This window comes from Euprymna scolopes, chromosome 19 (assembly GCF_053919585.1).
Source record: "Euprymna scolopes isolate OS-2025 chromosome 19, ASM5391958v1, whole genome shotgun sequence".
Classification (NCBI taxonomy): domain Eukaryota; kingdom Metazoa; phylum Mollusca; class Cephalopoda; order Sepiida; family Sepiolidae; genus Euprymna; species Euprymna scolopes.
The window spans coordinates 38,442,310-38,468,110 of record NC_136500.1 but is presented as its reverse complement, the minus strand read 5'-3'; the positions used below and the strand labels follow the sequence as shown (position 1 = coordinate 38,468,110).

Here is a 25,801-nt window from a genome sequence, read left to right as displayed (position 1 = left end):
ATCTATCTATCTATCTATCTATCTATCTATCTATTCCCCCATCTCTCCCCCTCTCTTTCTCTTTCTCCCTCTCTCTCTCGTCCTCTCTCTCCTCCCTTCTCTCTCCTCCCTTCTCTCTCTCTCTCTCTCTCTCTCTCTCTCTCTCTCTATATATATATATATATATATATATATATATAGAGAGAGAGAGAGAGAGAGAATAAAAGTTGAGAACAAGTTATATATATAACTTCATTATAGGTACGTGCTAAATGAATAGGCGATTCTCAAAATGTATAAACATTTTGACCCTTCCCATTACTTAAAAATTCACCCAAAATCAGGAAGTTAACAAATTTTAATGAAAATTTCAGTATTTATCAAATAATGACCACGGAATATAATGAATCCACTATTTTTATTTGAATCCTAGTGAAGGTGATAAAAAAAACCCACATTGACTGAAGTTAGTAGTAAAAAAATAAATTTATTTACTTTTTTTATGAATAATATCGCATCGTAAATTGTAACAAGTCCGTATTAATGAATTCGATATAACTCGAAGAAAAATTAATTTCTCAACTTATGATATTGTCATTGAATCAAGCATTGTTAATTTTACACCCAAATATTATAATTGCAAAAACTATTTCCTCTTTTTTTTATTATATTTTTTCGCGTAAGTTTATACGCAAGATTCTACTATATTCCTTGCCTAGATAAACGTGTAGCTTTTAGCGTAACATAATTATATACAATCTTAAAAAAAAAAGTTGCAAAAATTTTAAAGCACAGAAAAATAATTAAATTAAAAAATGGTGTATATTATACAAACGTTCTCAATAGGAATGTACGGATGCACGGCTGTAAAAAAGAAAGAAAGAAAAAGAAAACCCGCACTCCCTACTTCCCTTCGACTATCTGACGTCATTTTCAGACAGTCTTTTAGATAGAGAATTGCATCAGTAGAGAGATATCTTCTGGAGCGGTAGAAGGATCCACCATCTTTCCAGCGGCCTTGGCAACAGACTTAATGTACGTGTTCCATTTCAGATCAGGAGTGAAGGTCAAGCCCAGAAGCTTGTCAAAACATGGGGCTTCTCCTAGACGAGAGCCATCCATTTCAATTGATGCCAGATGGGGATCAGAGCGTTGATGATGTAAAGATAGGAGTTTGGTTTTAGATGCATTAAAGGTAACCAGCAACGTCTTCCCCCACTGAACCACTCGTTCGAGATCAGAGGAGAGAGAATCAGAGAGAACTTTGTCATTTACAGCCTTTGATGTGTTCCCGTAGATGGTCGTGTCATCAGCATAGATGTCAACGAATGATTTAAGTATGTGTTTAGGGAGATCATTGATGTAGATCTTCATAAGTTTTGATTTCGGTTTCGATTATAGGTGATGACACTCACGTAATCTATTTTTTATGAATAATTTTATAAAGAATTCTTCATAAGCTTTGGTTTCGGTTTCGATTATAGCTGAAGGAACTCAAGTTATATATATATATATATATATATATATATATATATATATATATGTATATATATATAAAAGTGAAGGGCCTGAGCGTGTGTCTGTCTGTGTGTGTGTGTGTGTGTGTGTGTGTGTGTGCGTATACATTTTTCAACGCAATAACTCTGTACAATTTTCAGTCTACAGACGCGAAATTTTATATACAGGGTACTGAGATTGTGAAAATCGTTTTAATCCATTTTCGGCCAGAAATTTGGCTGTTAAGGGGTCAAAGTTACGAGATTTGACCTTTGAGGTTCCTGGATATGACCTTAAACTATATCCAGTGGTGAGGCCCCAGCTTGAGGGCTTTGGGGAGTGTGGAGCCAACCTTTAATTACCATTGCTCCCAGGTCCACTCTGACCCGGAGTGTTAATACCTGTTAAGATCCCAACTATGGGTTAAATAGAAACCGACTTGAAAACAACAAATATATTCTATGAAAAAAAATTTCTTCAAAATCTTTGTATTCGGCATTAAATAACCCGAAAAGAGTTGATATGCCGTAAAACAAAATCAACCAACCAACCAACCTTGACCTTTGAGAGCTCTACCTAACTCCTCCACCAATTTTGGGTCTAAACACTTGAAATTTTAGGTTCCTAGAACATGGCCCTAACTTTATAACTTGATTGGTGCCTAAAATGATAAATGTTAAGGGGTCATACTAGGTGTCAAAGTTAAAAAAAATTGACCGCTTTTTTTTGTTCAACATACACCTCCAAACACCCGGGCAACGCCGGGCTGAAATGCTAGTATATATATATATATATATATATATATATATATATATATATATATATATATATATATATATATATATATATGTGTGTGTGTGTGTGTGTGTGTGTGTGTGTGTGTGTATTTCATAAGTTTCGATTTAGATTCAAGCTGATGAACCCTAGTCATATATATATTCTTTATATTTTGAAATCGCAACTTTATAACATATAAAAATCGATAGAACAATTGCTCTATAATAATATGAATGAAATCTGCAAGAATTAAAATATAGTCTAGATTAGATAAATACTTTTGCAGCTGTAACAAAAGAGCTACAATAATATCAGAGCGTCCCCCTTTAAGCTGAACATCTACAGAATGCCAACATAAATATATTACATATACGCCCCCCAAAATAGAGTGAGGCCAAATAACAAAGTAGAGTCAAGGAGGAAGGAAAGGCCGAGGAACTGACCAGACCTCCGCCAGATAAGTGCAAAGAGAACTGGGATCTTGGGGAGGCTTATTGCCACTCAAATTCCAGTGAAAATAAACGAGAAATCAAAACAAGCAGCTATTGCGATAATGCAAATTTATTTGCAATTGTTATCGAAAGAGTTGGAGAGTACTGGAAATCTGGGGAGATTTGTTTTCACTCAGCTTCCAAGAAACACCACGGGCTGTTTTCAAGGAGAGATCTTTGATGACCTGTGTGAAAGCTCCTTGTGAGGCAATAATAATAATAATAATAATAATAATAATAATAATAATAATAATAATAATAATAATTCTGATTTCGTTTATCAACGTCTCCCTGGAAAGGAATGGGATGGGATTCATTTCCAGAGGATTTCTTTTAATCCCGGTTCCAAACCAGGAGCGTCAAAGATCAAGGCTTTTCCCAAGGATGTTGGTGGTAACTACAATAGCAGAGGTCTGAAGGCCGCCTAAAACATCGGGGATTTATAGTTTTTTCAGTTGTCTTTCCAGACGACTTTATACTACTCATAGCGTACCAACTTCGACCGGGATTATTTGTGTTTTAACCCCGTGTATACGCCTTATCTCCAAGGCCAATGGAGCATAATTGCTCCACTTTTCGTTCTCCTTCTCTCTCACATTCCTGTCCCAGGGAACTAAGACTTTGTCAATGACAACCAAATCCGGACGATTATGTTCTAATTGCTTGGTCAGTATGACACTTTTGTCCCACCATACCTCTACTTTGCCATCCTCACGAGTTCTCACTTCATCAGGTACCTCCTCAAACCATTTTCCAGCACACTTAACCCCAACCTTCTTACACACCTCCCAATATATCCGGAGTCTCATGCGACCGTGTCTTTTGCGGTACTCTCTTTGGACCAATCCACTACACCCTGCGGAAAGGTGCGCAATTGACTCTGAGGTCTTACCACAAATCCGGCATTCTGCAGCAACTTCGTCTCCTAGAACTACTTTTTTTGAACAATCGTGTTCCTAATACCTGCTCTCGTGCTGCACAAACAAAAGCTTCAGTACTCTTAGCCAGATACCCAGCTCTAAACCATTGCCATGATCTTTCATCAGCCACTTCTGCTATATTCTGGAAGAACCTTCCATGCATTTTCTTCCTAGCCAATTCCTCTGCCCTTTCTCTATCCATACGTTTCACATACTTCCACTTCATTGGCCACAAACTTAAGCATCTACTCCTCACTTCTAACCACATACTCCTTCAACGAAATCTCCTCGGTTCTAACACAATCTTTTATACTTTCAATCCTCTCCCACCGTCTTTCCTCTTTTGATACAGCCTCGCTATGCTACTTCGAATGTGAAATATACCAAACATTGCTAAAACTTTTTTTGTTTTGATATCCATGGCATACAACTCCTTGTCAGACCATTCTAAAATTTCCGCACTGTATCTCAAAACACTGATTGGCCATGCATTCACTGCTTCCATTAGGTTTCCTCCATACAGTTTCGACTTTGCAATTAGTTTCATTCTTCTAAGATACACCTTCCTGACTTTCTCCTTCATTTCTCTGTTCATGACGCCTACACCCTCCACCACTCCTAAATACTTACATCCTGTATCTTCTATTTCTTTCATGATTTCTCCATTTGGCAGCACTATTCCATTCGAATGAACCTTTACTCCTCTTTTCATCACCAGCACCACACATTTACTAATCACAAACTCCATCCCAATATCTTCTGAGTATGTCCCCACAAGTTCTACCAGTCATCCATAAACAGTAGATGGTTGAGGCGTTCGATACCAGATCCAAAGTTATACCCCAGTTTTTCTCTCTTCAAGAGGATACTCAGTGGCATGATTATCATTACAAAAAGAAATGATAATAATAATAATAATAATAATAATAATAATAATGATAATAGTAATGATAACAATAATAAAAATAATAATAATAATGATAATGATAATAACAATAACAATAATAATAACAATAATTACAATAATAATACAATAATACCAATAATAATATAAGAATAACAACAATAATAATAATATAATAATAACAATAAAATAATAATAATAATAATAATAATAATAATGATAATAATAATAATAATATAACAATAATAACAATAAGAATAATAACAATAATAACAATAATAATAATGATAATTATAATTCTTTTTTTCTTTTTTATGGGTGACAAGGTTTATTTGGAATATTCCACTTTCCTTTTAGGGATGCACAGCATGATAACACGGCCAGGGCGAATTACGATAGTACTATCAGGATAAGAAATAGAATTTCATAACAATTAAACGACCCGGATGTAAGCGTGACACACAAAAGAACGCACACGCTTTTGCATTAATATATAGATAATAACAATTCTGATTTCGTTTATCAACGTCTCTCTGGAAAGGGATGGGATTCATTTCCAGAGGATTTCCCTTAATCCAAGCTTCAAACCAGGAGCTTTAAAGATTAAGGGTTTTCCTAAGGTTGTTGGTGGTACCTACAATTGTAGAGGTTTGAATGCTGCCTAAAACATCGGGGATTTGTAGTTTTTTCAATTATCCTTCCAGACCCCTAGTAGTATTAATAATTAATTCCTGATACTATTCTTAGTAGTATTAATAATTAATATATTAATAATAACAATAATACTAATAATAAAAACAATAATAATAATAATAATAATAATAATAATAACAATAATAGTAATAACGATGATAATAATAATAACAATAACAATAATAACGATAATAACGATAATAACAATAATAACAATAATAATAACAATAATAGTAATAATAATAACAATAATAGTAATAATAATAACAATAATAATAATAACAATAATTATAATAATAACGATAATAACAATAACAATAGTAATAATAATAATAATAATAACATTAATAATAATAACAATAGTAATAACAATAATAATAATAAAAATAATAATAATAATAACAACAATAATAATATTAACAACAATAATAATAACAATAATAATAATAACGATAATAACAACAACAATAATAATAATAATAATAATAATAATAATAACAACAACAACAACAACAACAATAAAGTAAAAAGCATCATACAATTCATGAACAAAGAAAAAACAATGCATCCGATAACAAAGAAACCAAACTGGAAGAAATTAAATTGATAAACAGAAAAGGTGAACAGAAAATATTACAGACTTAAACAATTTAATTTACGCAGGGGCGAAAACAGTAAGTATGAAGTTTAAAGCAGAAAAAAAGCCAGGGATAGAAAATTGACCGACAAAACTTAAAAAAAAAAAGAAGCCAAAGCGATGAACAAGATGAAAGTGAACGGAAGAGAATAGAACAGGGGAAATGTGACTCGCGAGGAGAGATTAAGAAACATGAAGAAATGCAAAAGGAGGATTAACACGATATAAATATAAATTGAACAGTGTAAGCAAAAAAGGAACTTTGACAACAATGAAGGCCAATTTTATCAAAATGTAAACGTAGAAAAAAACAAAAACAGAACAACCGGACCCGATAGAAAAAAAAACGAATGCTGGGAAGAGTGACAAGGTCACAATAGAAATGCAGAATGGCTGAAAGACATAAAAGAAGAGTCAAAGTAAATCGAAGAAGAGGCAGAGAATGAAATTTGCAAGAAACTCTTAATACAATCTAAGGAAAAATGGCGAACTGGAGAGCACCAAATCACGACGGAATACACGCATACTGGTTCAATAAATTAACAACATGCATGAAAGACTATGTCAGAATCATAAAAGATGTATCCATGAAGCAGACGTACCAGAATGGATGACCAAAGATAGAAATACACTAATTCCAAAAGTCACATCCAAAACTTCAGTATCTCCAGCAACTACAGGCTTATAACATATTTACCTTCTGTGGAAAATACAACAACAACTAAGAGAACAATTTTTTTTTTTCGCAAACCCGAATAACAAGAAATATGACTTCCTTAGATTTCAAAACTCGATATTATGACCACAAAAGTACATTTAGCAATAAAAAAAATACCGTATAAAAACAAAACGCTAGCAAATAAATACTTGGAACTCAAGGAAAGCGGACATTCGCCGGTAGTCGAATGCAAAATAATAAGACAAGCTACCACATGTAGAAACCTAGACGACTCACGTAGATTATGCTTTCATGAAAAATTTGCTATCCTGTACTTTAAAGAACCCCAACATCTATTAAACTGTAGAAGATTAATAGCGAATGTTCACAGGATAACATTTACTCCAGGATAGCGATATAAAATAGTTTTAAAACCATCAAAAACAATAGAAAATAAACAAATAAATAAATTAAATAAACATGAATATACATAAACTATCCCACACATATGTATGTATATATATGTATACATATATATAAGTATATATATATATATGTACATATATATATATATATATATATATATATATATATATATATATATATATATATAAACTAATATTAAAAAACCTAACCCAGATTTAAAACAGGTCAAGACACTAGACATCCAGGCTAAATAGAGCACACACAAAGGAACAGGTCAATCAGATATCAAATAGGTCTTTGTTCGGTAAGTGCATATTCATTGGCTGATAGGAAGGGCGCGGTGGATATTAGAAAGCTGATTGGCTAACTAAAATCCCAATAGAAGGTGCGTATATAAAAACGACAGACAACCACTAAATTCGCGCATAATATATATATATGCGAAGAGACATGGGAAGCTTCCTCCTGATGCACCGCAGACGGTCTTCGACTGGAACAGGCAATAAACTCATGACAATAAATGTATTGGAAGTGTTGAACATTCGTTAATCTTCATTCAATCCTGGGCAACATTGAGTTCCTCTGTCAACATATATATATATATATATATATATATATATATATATATATATATATATATATATATATATAATATAAAGCTGAACGTCTGTGTGTGTGTGTGTGTGTGTGTGTCTGGTCACGAATAGGCTCCTATATGGTTGACTATTTTTAAAAACTGATTGCGTATAATGATATAAGATGTATCGAGGATCAGGAATGGGTATGTTTGATCTGGCAGAACAGTGGTTCATAAAAATTCTGGGGTCTGCGTTCGTGACTGGCTCCCAAAGTATGGAAATAAAAAAAAAATGAAAAAAAAAATGTTTACAAGTGTTTTTGATATAGATGTACATAAGGATATTTTGATAAGTATGTTTCAACTTAAATAGGAATGGTATAATAAAATTGTGGGATCTGCGTTCGCGCCTGTACTCCATGGAAATACGGCACAAACTTTAACAAAGACTTTTCAGATCTATTTTCGTAAGTATACTTTGATAATTATGTTTCAGTTTGAAGAAATATGGCAAAATAGAATTATTGGGTGTTCGTTTGCGCATGACCTACATAGAATTTAAATATGTCACAAATTTTAACAAATTTTCACAATAACACCTTAACTTTAATCTTAATTCACATTAGCTTTTATTTATTATTTAATAATATTGTGTCAAATGAATTCACCTCATAAATTCAGGTTCTTATTAAAGTGAAAGCAAAAAAAAAAAAAAATCGGAACTTTAGACAATTCTCGATACAAATTTTGCATAACTCTGTTTTTCCCTCCCCACTTGCACGTGGTACGCTTTCGAAAATAGATAAATAGATAAATAATAATAAAAAAATAAGAACCTTACTTGTTATCGTGTCAAACGAAGGAAAATTCCTGCTCACGTGATTATGTGTCTTTTTAAAAACATTTATATAACCTTTTTATTTTTATTTGTTTGAGCATTTTTGTCAGTGTACTAGAGGGAATTCAGTTGATTACAACCATTTCTGCGTGTTCTTTACATTACAATAGTACAACCCTGAATCTGACGGCGCAATACTACACCGTTCAATACGGTAAAACTAAAACGAAGGGCGCCATTTTCTTCTTATTCATATTTATATTGATTCTTTGCTTTAAAAAACTAAAGTAATTACGTGTTTTTTTTTTAAATATCTGATTTTTCTCTTTCGGATTATTTTACTAAAGTAAGTAAAGCTTCATTATTTTTAAAAACTATTTTTGTTTCTTTGTTTTTCGATATTTCGTCGGTATTATTTACTAAGAGTGTTTAGCAGAAAAGCCAACAGACGACTACCCGAAAAAATAAATATGCAAGAAATAAATGTTACCATAGTCAATAAAAGTCCAGTTCATGTTTTTTTTTTGTGTTGAAATAGTTTTTAATGCTCTTTACTGGAAATAGTTTCAGCGAACCGAAATTAAAACGAAATTTGAGGCGATAACTACTTAAATAAATTTTTATATAAACTACACATGCCATAATCGAATATTCCTCAAGCACAAAATAACAGAAAACATTAAAATATGTTTATAAATACGTTGACGGACCTCTCTTAAAATGTTACGGTGACGGACCTCTCTTAAAATGTTAACACAGAATGCTCAGGGGCTCTTCCTTCAAATTGAAATCGGGGCTCTCCATTTCAAAGTCTTTTTTTCTCTCTTCTTAATCACTCTCTCTCCATTATAATCTTTTAACTTTATTTAAATTGCCCCCTCCCTCTTTACATCTTATAATTAAAGTTCTGTGTTTTAATTTTTTTAACTCCAACTTTTAAAGAGTTCCTACCTAAAATAAAAATCCATTATTCATTGAACTTTTGAATAGTCAAGTCGCTGCCTGATGATATCTGTTGTTTGATTGAAACAAGTGGCTATTTGTAGCAGCAGGATGTGACCATGTTTATATAACAATATACAAGTATATATATATATATATATATATATATATATGTGTGTGTGTGTGTGTGTGTGTGTGTGTGTGTGTGTGTGTGTGTGTTATTCTTTTATATCTACAGAGTGTTTCATTAGTGTAGTAGTTGAAAATTCCTACCGGTCGGGCGATCCGAACTAAACCACAAGCTAAATGCATCACGATGGATCCCGAATTAGAGCAGGCAATCAATCGATTTGATTGAAAAATGGGCTATTTCATCGATTTCGATGACAATAAACATATGGAGGTGTGAAGCATTCGTTGATTATCATTCAATCCTGGACAACGTTTGGTCACCATGTTAGCACACACACACACACACACACACACACACACACACACACATATATATATATATATATATATATATATATATATACTAGCAGGACTCGTTAACCAGCGTTGTTCGGTTGTAGCATCTCCCCCCCCCCCAGCGTAAAAAAATTAAAGTACGGCTTTGTTGTTGCCCAATCCCCAAGCTCGTCATGTTAAGAACGGCTTTCGGAATAGATACTCCCTATCTCTTCATGTTATAAATGGCTTTTTGAATGGACACCCCCAACCTCCCAATGTTTAGAACAGCTTTCAGAATAGACACTCCATTTTATGGGTGTGGGTTGGTTGTCCCAAAATTTGCCCGAAATGTAACTTTGATAATCGCTGTCAGGATTGCCACGCGCAAATAATATGAACGAAAAACAAAATTTGGTGGCTGCAGTGTCCTTTGGCTTGTGCATACTAATCTGGTCGGCATAGTATGGTTTAAAGTATGGTTCACAGTATGGTATTTTTGTTGGTAAAACTGGAGTTTAGGTATCAAAATACTGTCGAATCCTCTATCACTTAAAAGGAACTAAATTCCTGTAGTAACCTTCACCTTATCATGTAAACATGTAAACGGTATTTCAGAAATGAGCAGTTTTAAATAAGCAGAAAAAAAACGAAACAATATAAACATAGCGTTTTCTTTAAATAATAAACAAAAACAATATATACGGGATTTTGTTTTTATTATAAACAATATAAATAGAACACTTTATAATTTGAAACAACTTAAACCTTTTCAAATTTTAATTGTTTGACAACAGAAACAAAATTTTTTAATAACTTTATTCGCAGACATTTTTAACACACACACACACACACACACACACACACACACACACACATATATATATATATAAGTCAACGTGTCTGTGTGTCTATGTACATTTTCCTTCGCAATAACTCTGTCAATTTTAAGTCTACAGACTCGAAATTTGATATACAGGGTACTGAGATTTGGGCAAATCTTTGTGATCTGTTTTCAGCCAGAAGTTTGGCTGTTAAGGAGTCTAAGTTCAACGATTTGACCTTTGACAACTCTACCAAACTCCTCCAATAATTTTGGGTCTAAACACTTGAAATTTTAGATATAGGTTATTTGGACATGGATCTAATTTAATAACTCGATGGAAGCCCAAAACAATAAATTTTAAGCGGTTTTAATAGGGGTCAAAGTTAAAAAAAATTGACCGGCTTTCTTTTTTGTTTTGTTTTTGTTTTTGCTCAGCATACACCTCCAAACACCCGGGCAACGCCGGGCACACATGCTAGTATATATATAAATGTGAAAGTGTCTATCTATCTGTATGTGTGTCTTTCTGTCTGTCTGTCTGTGTATATTTCCCAACACAATATATCTGTCAATTTTCAGTCTACAGACTGGAAATTTGATATACAGGGTACTGACATGTGGGAAAATCTTTGTAATCCGTTTTCGACTAGAAATTTTGCTGTTAAGGCGTCAAAGTTCAGCGATTTGACCTTTGAGAACTCTACCAAACTCCGCTAATTTTGGGTATAAACAATTGAAATTTTAGATATAGGTTCCTTGGACATGGATCTAACTTAATAACTTGATTTGAGTCCGAAACAATAAATGTTAAGAGGTAATAATAGGGGCCAAAGTTAAAGAAATTGATCGCTGCGGTCTCTACCAAATTACTCAGACAATTTCTGGTCTAAATATTTGAAATTTTACATTTTCAGAGATAGGGCAAGCTTTTTAATCGGTTTTGGTCGAAAATTTGAGCTACCAATATGTAAATGTATGTATGTATGTTTGCATTTTTGCCTAAAACTTTCGACAGAGGCGACGGATTTTCACAAAATTAGTATCGTTTTTAAGCTCAACCTTTCAGACGACAAATATCGAAAAATTGGCTTAAAACATTAATTTCTTCACCTTAAACTGGGTACTTTGTTACAGGAAGGGTCGCTTTTTTCGCCGTTATTGTCGAAAGTCATCCCCTCTTTTCGATTATCTAGCCTTAATTTAAACCTACGTCACTTCTGGTTTGACGGTGGTCGTAACAGCAAAGACGTCACGGTTTTTCCCATTCTTTTCCCCTTTCGTGGTACGGGTTCGAGCCTGCCTTCCTACTACCACTTTTTCTTTTGCTCAACATACACCTCCAAACACCCGAGCAACGCCGGGCTGAAATGCTAGAATATCATAATTTAGGAATTTAATATTTGTGATTTGAAAAAGTTAAATTTAAAATATAGAAAATTTATTCTATACAAAACAAAGAATACAGTATAGTTAAATATACTTCCTTAATCCATAAGTTTTCGATGTTTATACATCTCCTCGGAGGAAAAATATTATCAAATATTATAAAAGGTTTACACCTAATTTGCTAAAGGTAATAAACATAGAAAATTAACTTAAATGTTTTTAAAGTTTTTAAATCATTTAAGCTACATAGAATAAGGGATATTGGATATTGATGCAGCAAAAAAAAAAAAAAAAAAAAAGAAAAAAAAGGATATTGAACTTCAAATCTAAAGTGTATGCTAAATCCTTTAATGGAAGCTCTTGGTATTCGGCAGGTAAAAAGATCCAACGCGTATTGTAATAAATCCAAGGAAGCTGGTAACAATCCAATATATACATATTTCCACAGTTTTTCTTTAGTTCGATTTGATATCCGGCAAATCTTTGATTATATCAATCCGGTAAATTTTTTTTTCATATATCAGTTTAAAAATTCAGTTCAAGTTTTCAATCAATTCATGAATAAAAAACCAAAAGATATCCGTAGACAGGCAAATAAAATTAAATTAAAATTAAAATTAAATGAAAATGAAAATAATTAAATAAAAGAATTGCTTATAAAACCAAAGCAAAATAGTCTATAAAAATCAGATGCAGTTTTTGTTATCACGATTATATTTTTATATATATAGTGAAAATGTTATAATTTTATAATATAATTAAAATTGCAGAATTTAAATTCTATCTTCTAAAAATAAGGAAGTGGTTGGAGGATTTAACTTAAAGAGAGGGGGGAAAGAAAAAAGAAGAAAGTAAAGTAAAGGGGGCGTCTAACTTATTAATCTTGAATATGAAATGGCTAGACAGGATTTGACACGATTAAAAAATGGGTCAAGGTTCATGCTAAGAGAAGAGAAGGCGGGAAAGAAAAGAAAAGGAAAAAAAAAGAAAAAAACTTGTAATGTTAAAAAAGAAAAAGCCTAGTAATGCTAAAAAAGAAAGTAAGGGAGAAAAAAGAAAGCGAGAAAAAGGAAAAATAAAAGCCTTACTTCTGTTTGCTTGCTCGTAACATATAATGCTGAAATTTATAATTCTAATACATAGTAAAATCGAACGTATATACTTAATGATAATAATATTTACTCGGAATCTTAGAGTTCGATTAATCAATGCCACCATTAAAACAATAATTTAACTGTGATAGTCTTATATAAAATATTACATCCAATAATATTTTGTAAGACCGATAATCACTGGATTTGCACACCAGTAGATTTATTGATATTTCATTATTCTGAACAATTATATATATATATATATATATATATATATATATATATATATATATATATATATATATATATATATATATATATATATATATATATAAAAGCAAAAAGATTTAGGGGAAATTAGGGAAAAACAATTTATGTTTTGTGGCCTATTTTCGTGTAAAAATTAAAACGAAACATTTAATATTAGTTATACATGTTTAATGTAGACAGAAACGTTTTTTTAATATATATACCCCAAAGAAAATTAAATTGGGGGAAATTAGACAAAAACAATTTATTTTGGTTTGTGACCTATTTGCGTTCAAATTAAAACTAAACATATAATAATAGTTATTACCCGTGCGTGACATAAGATAAAAACTTAAAAAATCAAGCAACCTTCGAAAACATTTAAATAACAGCGAGTATTCGTGCGGACGCAAAAAAAAAAAAAATAGCCGCAGTAGGCAGGCTCGAACGTGTTACGTTAAGAGGAAAAAGAAAGTGCATAAAAAGAAAAAGGGAACCATACGTATAGCGAGGCGTGAATAACTTTGCAAAAATGTCAACACATAAACTGACCCCCTCTTGCAAAAAAAAAACAAAACAAAAAAAACACGCACAGTTGACGGTGAAATAAAACGATAGCGGTTTTGGCAGAGTTGCCGTTTAAATATCCTCGAACCATGTAATCACTTAAAGGGACTTTTCAATCGACACTGGTAACTCGCTTACTGTAAACAGCTGTTTATCTACTGTAAAATGAAACCAACATTTTATTGTTCAATGTTTTCAAAAACAAAACACATTTAATCATTGTCAAACTTAATCCTGCATTATTTCTCTTCGAGAACAATATATACCGTAAAAGTAAACCAACATTATATTTTTAATTAATGTTTAATTTAAAATTATAAAATAAAAACCTAGAAAGTTTAAAGGCTTCCAAATCAAACAAAGTAGTGACTGTAATAATTGCGTAATCGTTTTATTTTATTTTTTATTTAGCGTATAAAGAAAGAATTTTAATCAGTTGTACTTTAAGAAAAAAAAGAAAGGTTTATCTAGATGTTTAAAAAGGAAGAGCAAATCAAACGTTTTAGACAGTTTAAAGGCTTCCAAATCGCACTAAAAGACGAATCTCGGCTTTAATAATCGCGAAATTGGTTGTTTAAAATGATTTACTCAGCGTATAAAGAAATAATGTTAGTGAATCATAATTAAAAAAGGTTTATCTAGCTTTTAGAAGATAAAGAAAAAATAATGGCTATCAGCATCTGATGATGTGTCTGAAAACAGTACTACGGGATCTGTAAACACGAAAGATGTAGCACACTAGCGTAGCTGTATAAGAAAACTTAACATGTACGGTATATTTAATGTAAAAATGAAACCTGCTTTGGCTTATGATATGTTAACATGCTTGTAATTTGGGTACTTTGTTTATAACGATTGCCTCTTGTACAAAGGAAAGCCATGTTTGTAAATCTCTGGAGCATTCGTTTTTTAATGAAGATTTATATTCTGGAATGAACGAATAGTCAGTTCTTAGCCAATGAGATTTAGTGGAATGTGAAAAGGGAGAAATCATTATTTTTGGAATCGGGAAATGGAACATTTATGTTATGTTTACACTAACGTAATGTACTTGCAATAACCCTTATCCCTGAGTGGCTTCCGGGCCTTGATAAGTGGTGATCACTGTGTAAAAAAATGTATATAAGTATATGAGCCAGATAGTAAGGGTGCAATCCCATATCTGATCAAGATGCAGAATAACTCCTGATGTTGACTGGGAGCGTTAGTAGTACTTTTTATTTAGAGGGGAAAATAGCAACTGCTTCCAGTATAGATGTTTGCGACTGTGATAATGTTGCTCCTAGGATGTAATGTAGGATTTTACTGTAACGAATAAATGTATGTAAGATGGAGTTCAAAAGTTACATAATATACTGGCTAATAGTCTAGACATAATCAATTTGTATGTGTTATCTTTTGGAGCAAACCTAAAGTACTTTGGTTCAGAGTGGAATTTCTGCAATCAAATTATATATATGTGTGAGTGTGTGTGTGAAGCAAAAATTTTCGTACACAGTGAACACATTCTATACGTTATAGCAATACTGTTAAGTATGGTACTTATACAACGCCACCTCGATCCCCACCTATACATCTCTATATATGTATACATATACGTACACATACACATCCGTAAGCACGAGCACACACATGTCTCTTGAGAGAAAGTTTTCGGTTGACAGCGTTAAGTTCTTCTTTTTGAATGGAAGTCTTAAATTAATAATAGCAATAATACAAGCTATAAAATAAGTAATAAATTTCTCATCAATTTCATTAAAATATATTTTAAGTACATTGTTTTTTGTTAATACTTAGAGATAAAAACGAATACGAACGCAAATGTAATTTAATCGTTAATGAAACAAATGTACTGCGTAAGTTCCTTTCCAAACCCTAAAAGAATGTATATTATTCCCTCATTATCGCTTATTATCTTACCGTCAACGCATGCCCCCCCCCTTTCTCCCTCTTTCAACTGAAAAACTCGCTCCTTCTAAATAAAAAAAAAATATTTGCATTAATCATATTACTCCCTCGTGAATTTAGAAAAAAAATTCTCCCCTAATCTTTTCTCTCTTCAATATTTACTTCCAACTCTCCATCTTCCTATCTTGACGTCATAGTTGCTATGGAAACCCTCTAAATAAATCGTCACTTTCCACTGCGCATAACTCACATTTTGATATATATTGTTAACAACAACAACAACAACAACAACAACAACAACAACAACAACAACAACAACATATCTATCCAATTTTAGTACTTACATTTAAACCGCGAACAACCGACCCCAGACAGCTGTGCACATATAAAGAACCCGCCCCCCCCCAAAAAAAAAGCCCGTTTGTTTGTTTTTGCTGAAATCGATATCTTAACAGAGATTTACAATTAGTTTCAATGCGCGTTATAATTTTTGAAAGAGTTTAATTGTATCATTCACAGTTTTTCTAGCGATTTTATCTGCGTTACATAGGGTACGACTATCGATTCCGATTCTCTTTGAATGGTGGTACAATTAAAAACAAAGACCTATACTAATATTCTTAGCACAGATTCCCTAATGTCCGCTTTCCTTGAGTTCCCAGTATTTATTTGCTAGCGTTGTTTTCATACGGTGTTTTTTATTGTCGAATGTACTTGGGACTTCAAAACGACGTTTCTTTTGATTGTCGGTCAATTTGATTGTCACTCAATTTGATTGTCTGTAAATTTGATTGTCTCTCAATTTGATTGTCTGTTAATTTGATTGTCTCCCAATTTGATTTCTGTTAATTTGATTGTCTCTCAATTTGATTGTCTGTTGATTTGATTGTCTCCCAATTTGATTTCTGTTAATTTAATTGTCTCCCAATTTGATTTCTGTTAATTTGATTGTCTCCCAATTTGATTGTCTGTTAATTTGATTGTCTCTCAATTTGATTGTCTCTCAATTTAATTGTCTTTTAATTTGATGTTCTCCAACTTTGATTGTCTGTTAATTTGATTGTCTCTCAATTTGATTGTCTCTCAATTTCATTGTCTGTTAATTTGATGTCTGTCAATTTGATTGTCTCTCAATTTGATTGTCTCCCAATTTGATTGTCTGTTAATTTGATTGTCTCTCAATTTGATTATCTCTCAATTTGATTGCCTCTCAATTTGATTGTCTCCCAATTTGATTGTCTCCCAATTTGATTGTCTGTTAATTTGATTGTCTCCCAATTTGATTGTCTGTTAATTTGATTGTCTCTCAATTTGATTGTCTCTCAATTTGATTGTCTCTCAATTTGATTGTCTGTTAATTTGATTGTCTCCCAATTTGATTGTCTGTTAATTTGATTGCTCTCAATTTGATTGTCTCTCAATTTGATTGTCTCTCAATTTGATTGTCTGTTAATTTGATTGTCTGTCAATTTGATTGTCTCTCAATTTGATTGTCTCTCAATTTGATTGTCTCTCAATTGGATTGTCTCCCAATTTGATTGTCTCCCAATTTGATTGTCTGTTAATTTGATTGTCTCTCAATTTGATTGTCTCTCAATTTGATTGTCTCTCAATTGGATTGTCTCCCAATTTGATTGTCTCCCAATTTGATTGTCTGTTAATTTGATTGTCTCTCAATTTGATTGTCTCTCAATTTGATTGTCTCTCAATTTGATTGTCTGTTAATTTGATTGTCTGTCAATTTGATTGTCTCTCAATTTGATTGTCTCTCAATTTGATTGTCTCTCAATTTGATTGTCGGTTAATTTGATTGTCTGTTAATTTGGTTGTCTGTCAATTTGATTGTCTGTCAATTTGATTGTCTCCTAATTTGATTTTCTCTCAATTTGGTTGTCTCTCAATTTGATTGTCTTTCAATTTGATTGTCTGTCAATTTGTTTGTCTCTCAATTTGATTGTCTCTCAATTTGATTGTCTCTCAATTTGATTGCTGTCAGTTTGATTGTCTCTCAATTTGATTGTCTCTCAATTTGATTGTCTCTCAATTTGATTGTCTCTCAATTTGATTGTCTCTCAATTTGATTGTCTCTCAATTTGTTTGTCTCTCAATTTGATTGTCTCTCAATTTGATTGTCTCTCAATTTGATTGCTGTCAGTTTGATTGTCTCTCAATTTGATTGTCTCTCAATTTGATTGTCTCTCAATTTGATTGCCTCTCAATTTGATTGTCTCCCAATTTGATTGTCTCCCAATTTGATTGTCTGTTAATTTGATTGTCTCCCAATTTGATTGTCTGTTAATTTGATTGTCTCTCAATTTGATTGTCTGTTAATTTGATTGCTCTCAATTTGATTGTCTCTCAATTTGATTGTCTCTCAATTTGATTGTCTGTTAATTTGATTGTCTGTCAATTTGATTGTCTCTCAATTTGATTGTCTCTCAATTTGATTGTCTCTCAATTTGATTGTCTCTCAATTGGATTGTCTCCCAATTTGATTGTCTCCCAATTTGATTGTCTGTTAATTTGATTGTCTCTCAATTTGATTGTCTCTCAATTTGATTGTCTCTCAATTTGATTGTCTGTTAATTTGATTGTCTGTCAATTTGATTGTCTCTCAATTTGATTGTCTCTCAATTTGATTGTCTCTCAATTTGATTGTCTCTCAATTTGATTGTCTGTTAATTTGGTTGTCTGTCAATTTGATTGTCTGTCAATTTGATTGTCTCCTAATTTGATTGTCTCTCAATTTGGTTGTCTCTCAATTTGATTGTCTTTCAATTTGATTGTCTGTCAATTTGTTTGTCTCTCAATTTGATTGTCTCTCAATTTGATTGTCTCTCAGTTTGATTGCTGTCAGTTTGTCTCTCAATTTGATTGTCTCTCAATTTGATTGTCTCTCAATTTGATTGTCTCTCAATTTGATTGTCTCTCAATTTGATTGTCTCTCAATTTGATTGTCTCTCAATTTGATTGTCTCTCAATTTGATTGCTGTCAGTTTGATTGTCTCTCAATTTGATTGTCTCTCAATTTGTTTGTCTCTCAATTTGATTGCTGTCAGTTTGATTGTCTCTCAATTTGATTGTCTCTCAATTTGATTGTCTCCCAATTTGATTGTCTCTCAATTTGATTGTCTGTCAATTTGTTTGTCTCTCAATTTGATTGCTGTCAGTTTGATTGTCTCTCAATTTGATTGTCTCTCAATTTGATTGTCTCCCAATTTGATTGTCTCTCAATTTGATTGTCTCTCAATTTGTTTGTCTCTCAATTTGATTGCTGTCAGTTTGATTGTCTCTCAATTTGATTGTCTCTCAATTTGGTTGTCTCTCAATTTGATTGTCTTTCAATTTGATTGTCTGTCAATTTGTTTGTCTCTCAATTTGATTGTCTCTCAATTTGATTGTCTCTCAATTTGATTGCTGCCAGTTTGATTGTCTCTCAATTTGATTGTCTCTCAATTTGATTGTCTCTCAATTTGATTGTCTCTCAATTTGATTGTCTCTCAATTTGATTGTCTCTCAATTTGATTGCTGTCAGTTTGATTGTCTCTCAATTTGATTGTCTCTGAATTTGTTTGTCTCTCAATTTGATTGCTGTCAGTTTGATTGTCTCTCAATTTGATTGTCTCTCAATTTGATTGTCTCTCAATTTGATTGTCTCTCAATTTGATTGCTGTCAGTTTGTTTGTCTCTCAATTTGATTGTCTCTCAATTTGATTGTCTCTCAATTTGATTGCTGTCAGTTTGATTGTCTCTCAATTTGATTGTCTCTCAATTTGATTGTCTCTCAATTTGATTGCTGTCAGTTTGATTGTCTCTCAATTTGATTGTCTCTCAATTTGATTGTCTCCCAATTTGATTGTCTCTCAATTTGATTTTCTCTCAATTTGATTGTCTCTCAATTTGATTGTCTCTCAATTTGATTGTCTCTCAATTTGATTGCTGTCAGTTTGATTGTCTCTCAATTTGATTTTCTCTCAATTTGAATGTCTGCTGATTTGATTGTCTCTCAATTTGATTGTCTGTCAATTTGATTGTTTATCAATTCGACTGTCTCTCAATTTGATTGTCTCACATTTTGATTGTCTGTCAATTTGAGTGTCTCTTAATTCGTAGGGGAACCCATTTATCAAGTTATTTTGCCTTTCCAATCTCTCTCAATTGGTTGGGAATCATCATTTTCATTACGTTTAATTCAGAAGCAAGTTCTGTGACGTAACCGTCCTCATTTGGAAGAGGTTAAGACTCCCGAAACTTTGGAGAATGTTTGTGTTACTTGTTAAGCATTATTGTATGCCCAGGCAGCGGCGGCCGACCTTGCTGAAAGGAAGAGTTAAGTTATGAATTTTATTATTTCCTTATGAAACCGACATATAAATCTGATTGTTTAGTGAAAGTGACAATTTGATGTCATTTTGAGAACATAACGAGATATGATTTCGTTTCTGAGGCCAGACGAGAGGTCACGGGTTGACCTCTCCTGATCGTGAGAACTACAATTGAAGGCGTTCGCAGATCGCAAGCATACACACAGAAAATCGGGGAATCCCCCTGGGATGACGTACTTACTGGTGATTGGTATAGGGAGCAACGTAACCTACTCTGATACATCGGTGCATAAGTGAATCCCCGAGCCAAAATCAGTCAGTTGGAACTGAGTTTTGAGCGAATCTAATCCTAATCGAAGAGTCGTCGTCGCCCTCTTCTCTACATCGCTGCCGCCAAAACTGAGAATTGGGACTCAAAAGTGTTTGTTAAAAATGAACAACTGAACGATTGTATATAAGTGTATATCATATTTTTGTATATTGAACTTGAATGAACCCATAGAATAGAGATATCTGAACCCGTCTTTCTTTTGCGTGCATGAAAATCTATTCACTTCCAGCGTAACAACGGCATACCAACCCGACGGTGATATCGACACTGGCCAAATCTATCAACGAGATCCTGCTGCGCCGAGATAACTTACGGAGAATTCCCTGTGAAGGACGATCACGACGAGTATGTGACAAGGGATCCCTTTTTACGGATCGCTGAGGGTTTACACCTTTTGCCGGTAACCCGGAAAAGGATACATTTGGTGACCTGTGACCAGGATCTTTCACAGTTCCTGAACAGTTGTACATTAATTGGCTTCGACTAAGATTCTTAATTGATCGTTGTCAACATCCGATGCCCGACCACTACGATCATCATCTTGAAGACTTTCGTCGCCGCCACGAAATTTTTTAAACCATCATTGTTCTGTGCATTCAGTAGCGCTGGACTAAAAGTTTTGTTGATATAGCAAGGTGTTTCAGCAGCTTTTCGGCCAAGCTTGAATTACAATAAGAAAATTGTGCGAATTTTCTTTTTTCCATCTTTGTATTCAACGTTCTGAAAAGAAGACAATTCTTTTAAAACGATTGTAATTTTAACGATTATATAGAGCGAAAAACCCCCTTTAAAATGATATATAAAGTAAAGGTATTATAACGAAAGTTATTTGAAAATACTAGTAATGGGACGATTCTAATATTTTTCCCTATTCCGATTGAATTACAGATTCCGTAGTAAATTCCTGATTCCAGCACACTTACCGATTTCGATTCCGATTCTTTATAAATCTCAAAATCTATAAAATTGTTATTTTTCCCGGTTACCGTAAAAACACATTTTAAATGTGCATATATTTATCAACCGTAAAAACAAACTTCTGGAGGTGATTTCTTGATTTTAGTTTTATTAGTAATTCAAAATCAATAAATATTTATTATTTTATTATTGCTATTAGTAATGGATCTTTTAAAAACAAAATCAATTAAAGAAGGTAATTGAAAGAATCGTTTTGGGCATCGGAAAATAAGCACAATATTTTCCGATTCCCATACTTCAAAAAGTTCCGATTTTTCCCATCCTCGATTCCGATTAATCTCCCCAACACTAGAAAACACATCATTTGAAACTAAAATTAAAAATTCCGCAAGCATTTTCAGGTTCACACAATAGGTGTATATGGAGTAAATTTTAAGATTTCATAATACTAGTAGTGTAGATATTATTTTTTAAACTAGGCACTTTTCACCATAATCATTATAGCACCACCTTTATTTGCTGGTGACACTATGATGTTTTGTTATTCACCAGGTGTTTTAAAGTATATATTTATTCGGTAATATTAAATCGTTGGGTTGAGTAGCTGTAATTGAAATGATTCCTTGTATAAAACCTTTTTTTTTAATCTATGTTTTCATGTTTATAATTATTTAAAAATTGTATTGGTGGTGATGTTTGAATGCACACTAATTGCGAATTTAAGTTAAAAACTCAAAGCTTCAATTTCTATGTCAGAGAGTTCCTTGGTGGCAAAATTTTTTTATTAGATCTAGACGTCATATGGTCCTCCATTTGATGTTAGAAATTAATTTTGTAAGTTCGATTACAAATCTAAATATATGGCGGGTATTGAATTTTTGAACTGATTTGCTTGTTTTACTGATTGAATCATTGTGTGGTTTTCGTGTAGGTTGATAATTACTGTTCTGGCTTTGTGCAATAAACAAAAAAATCTTTGGTATTTTAAAAGATCTGCCGAAGAAGATGGATTTAATATAATCCGGTAAAATATACTGCGAGTATTTCAAATATTTAAATAAACTTGTAGGTATAATTTTTATCTTCGATGCAAAAATGTTGTCCTGCTGTTGTGGGTGTCGGCTGCGAATCTGGAATGTTTTAATATTTCCGTAACTTTTGGTTTAAAATTTGGTTTAAAATTTGGTTTAAAATTTGGTTGTCAATTTCGACAAAATGATAAAAATAATATTCTATTACAAACCCAGCAAATTTATTTTCAAACATTGTACTGGTATTTTCATTCCGTAATCCCGAGGAAGTCTTGAAATAAAGGCGAAACATTCATGAACAGCTAATGTAGGTAACATTAAAACATAGGTAATAGCAAGTGTCTCTGTCTACGTGAAATACTGAAATGAAAATTGGCGAAAAAATATTATTGCCATCTTCATAAAAAAAAAAAAGAATATTCTAACTGAGGAGTAGCATCCTTTTATTAATTCTTAGTTTGAAAAGTAAGCTTTATTACCTTGAGGTATCGTTCTTCCTCAGTTAGTTTCTTACTGGGTATGTTAAGAGTGTGACTATAATTTCTTTTTACCCCATTTTCATTTCTGAACTCACATAACGTAAAGTTTTTGTTTTTTGTTGTTTCTTTTTACTAAAACATAGTTTTACTTTTAAAATATATTAGTTTATAAGTAATATCAATACTTATTTAATATATTTATACTTAATGTGCTGCTGTCATCGCACACAGAAATCACTTTTTCCATAGCTACCAACGTAATAGATGCACTGAGACTAAAGCTGCTTTCAGAAACGCCAGCAACCACTGCAAAAGAGTAATAAAAAATGCAAGAGAACTATATGCGCAATCCGTTAAGTCCAAAGTAGCTGAGCAGCGGCTTGGTTCCCACCAGTTCTGGCAAATAGCAAATAGGATCTTGAACAGAAACGTGCGTTCTATCCCAACCATTATCAATGGACCAGAGGTCATCTCGACAGCATCCGACAAGGCCAAACTATTTGCCAAAAACTTTGCGGCAAATTCTACCCTGTGTGACGAAGGCCATCAACTCCCCATATTCCCTCCTATAACAGACAACACGCTATGCAACATACAAATATCTGTGCGTGAGGTAGCCAAGCTAATCAAGAACCTTGACTCCAGTAAAGCAACTGGTCCCGACGGTATTCCAATTATAGTGCTAAAAAAATTACAACCAGAACTTGCCCCCATATTTTCCAAACTGTTTAAGCGTTGCCTTAAGGAGAAGTGCTTTCCAACACCCTGGAAAACCTCATCAGTATGCCATGTATTTAAGAATTCAGGTGATAAGTCATCCCCCTCTCAGTACAGACCAAAAAGTCTCCTGTGTGTCATGAGTAAGTTGCTGGAATCCACAATAGATAGAGAAGTAGTCAACCACCTCAGCAGAAATAACCTTCTTAGCGACACGCAATATGGTTTCCGCTCTGCTAGATCTACAGCAGATGTGCTAACGGTTATATCTCATAGGATTAGCGAATCTCTCGACAAAGGCTTCATTTCTAGGGCAATTGCTCTTGACATATCAAAGGCCTTCGATAAGGTTTGGCACAAAGGCCTACTACACAAGATTTCCAGCTATGGTATAACTGGAAATGTTTTCTCTATCATCAAGTCATTTCTCTCAGATAGGCTCATGAGTAGTTGTTGATGGACAGAAATCAGAGGCCCACAGTATTAATGCTGGAGTCCCTCAGGGGTCCATACTGGGCCCAACACTCTTCCTGATCTACATCAATGATCTCCCAAAACACATACTAAAATCTTTCGTTGACATCTATGCTGATGACATGACAATCTATGGCAACACATCAAAGGCCGTAAATGATGATGTTCTCTCTGATTCTCTCTCCTCTGATCTTGAGTGCATGGTACAATGGGGAAAGAGGTGGCTGGTTACCTTTAATGCATCTAAGACAAAGCTCCTATCCCAACATCATAAACGCTCTGATCCCCATCTGGCATCAATTGAAATGGATGGGTCTCGTCTAAGGGAGGCCCCAGGCTTTGATAAGCTCCTGGGTTTGACCTTTACTCCTGATCTTAAATGGAACACATACATCAAGTCTGTGGCCAAGGTCGCTGGAAAAATGGTGGGATACTTCTACCGCTCCAGAAGATATCTCACTAATGATGCAATTCTCTATCTATATAAGAGCCAAATACGTCCAAAGATGGAGTACTGCTGCCACATTTGGGCGGGGGCTGCTAAAAACAACCTATCCTGCCTTGACAGAGTACAAAATAGACTCCGTGGCTTGGTGGGGGATGCCCTTTTCTCTACCCTGCAACCTCTTTCCCACAGAAGAGACGTAGCGAGCCTGTCATTGTTCTATCGTTATTTCCATGGCAGGTGCTCGTCTGAGCTCCATTCTCTGGTCCCCCCTCGCCAATCTTTCTCAAAAAACACCCGACTAGCTGAAACGACAGTCAATAATTTTCCCCACCCCCTATCTGTGCCTAAATCAAAACGTAGATACCATGAACAAAGCTTCTTTCTTAGAACTGCACGCCCGTGGAACTCTGTTCCGCTTGCCTGTTTCCCTCCCGACTTCAACCTGGATGTCTTCAAGTTCAACACAAACAAATTCATGATGAACCGCCCCCCCCAAGTAATGACACCTTACCAATTCTCTAATACTATTGCTACACTATCCCTTTGATTACTGTACACACAATAAACCTTATCCCTGAGTGGCCATTGGGCCTTGATAAGTGGTGAACTCCTTGTAAAAAAAAATAAATAAATAAGCGAGAGAGCAGAATAAGGACTTGTTTGTTACATTCGTTGATCTCACAAAGGCGTTTGATACCGTTTCTAGTGAAGCCCCGTGGACTGTTTTGAGGAGATGTTGAATGTGATTATCTCCTTTCCGTGGGGAATGATGACGACAGTACGATCTGGCTATGAACAAAGTGAACCATCTGAAGTGTCAAATGAAACTAAGCAAGGATCTGTCCTTGCTCCGATCCTATTTGTTATTTTCTTTTCGGTGACCCCTGATACAGCTTTCAAGAACATCTCAGGAGGTGTAGATGTTCAGTATTAATCAAGCCGAGGGTTATTTAACCAACAGCGGTTCAAGGCCAAAACCAAGACTTCTGTTCAGACTGTTTTGGATCTCCTTTATGCTGATGACTGTGCTCTTTTTACCGATAGTCTTGATTACACGCAGAACATCCTACATAGCTTTGCTGGTGCATGTAAGGTCTTCGGTCTTACAATTAGCATAAAAAGACAAATTATTCACCAGCCAAAACCAAACGCTACGCCCTCTTCACAATCAGTGGCATATGTTGATGGTAAAGCTTTGAAAACAGTGTCTTCTTTTACATACCTCAAATCTGTTGTGTCTGATGATGCTAAATTTGAAAAGG

The 25,801-nt window shown here is 33.6% G+C and overlaps 1 protein-coding gene and 1 long non-coding RNA gene across 5 annotated transcripts in view; one reads left to right on the top strand and one right to left on the bottom strand.

Moving 5' to 3' along the window:
- Positions 1–25,801, bottom strand: part of LOC145303536 (homeobox protein Mohawk-like) — a 407,111-nt gene that overhangs the window by 256,267 nt on the left and 125,043 nt on the right. The gene's annotated exons all lie outside the window — the stretch shown is intronic.
- LOC145303537 (uncharacterized) overlaps positions 1–25,801 on the top strand; it is a 162,455-nt gene that overhangs the window by 90,679 nt on the left and 45,975 nt on the right. The window contains exon 1 of one of the 3 annotated variants that reach the window (XR_013873730.1): positions 7,187–8,026. The exons of the other annotated variants lie outside the window; for them this stretch is intronic. This is a non-coding gene — a long non-coding RNA (uncharacterized LOC145303537). Of the gene's footprint in view, positions 1–7,186; positions 8,027–25,801 lie in introns of those variants that run through there. 3 annotated transcript variants of the gene reach the window in all.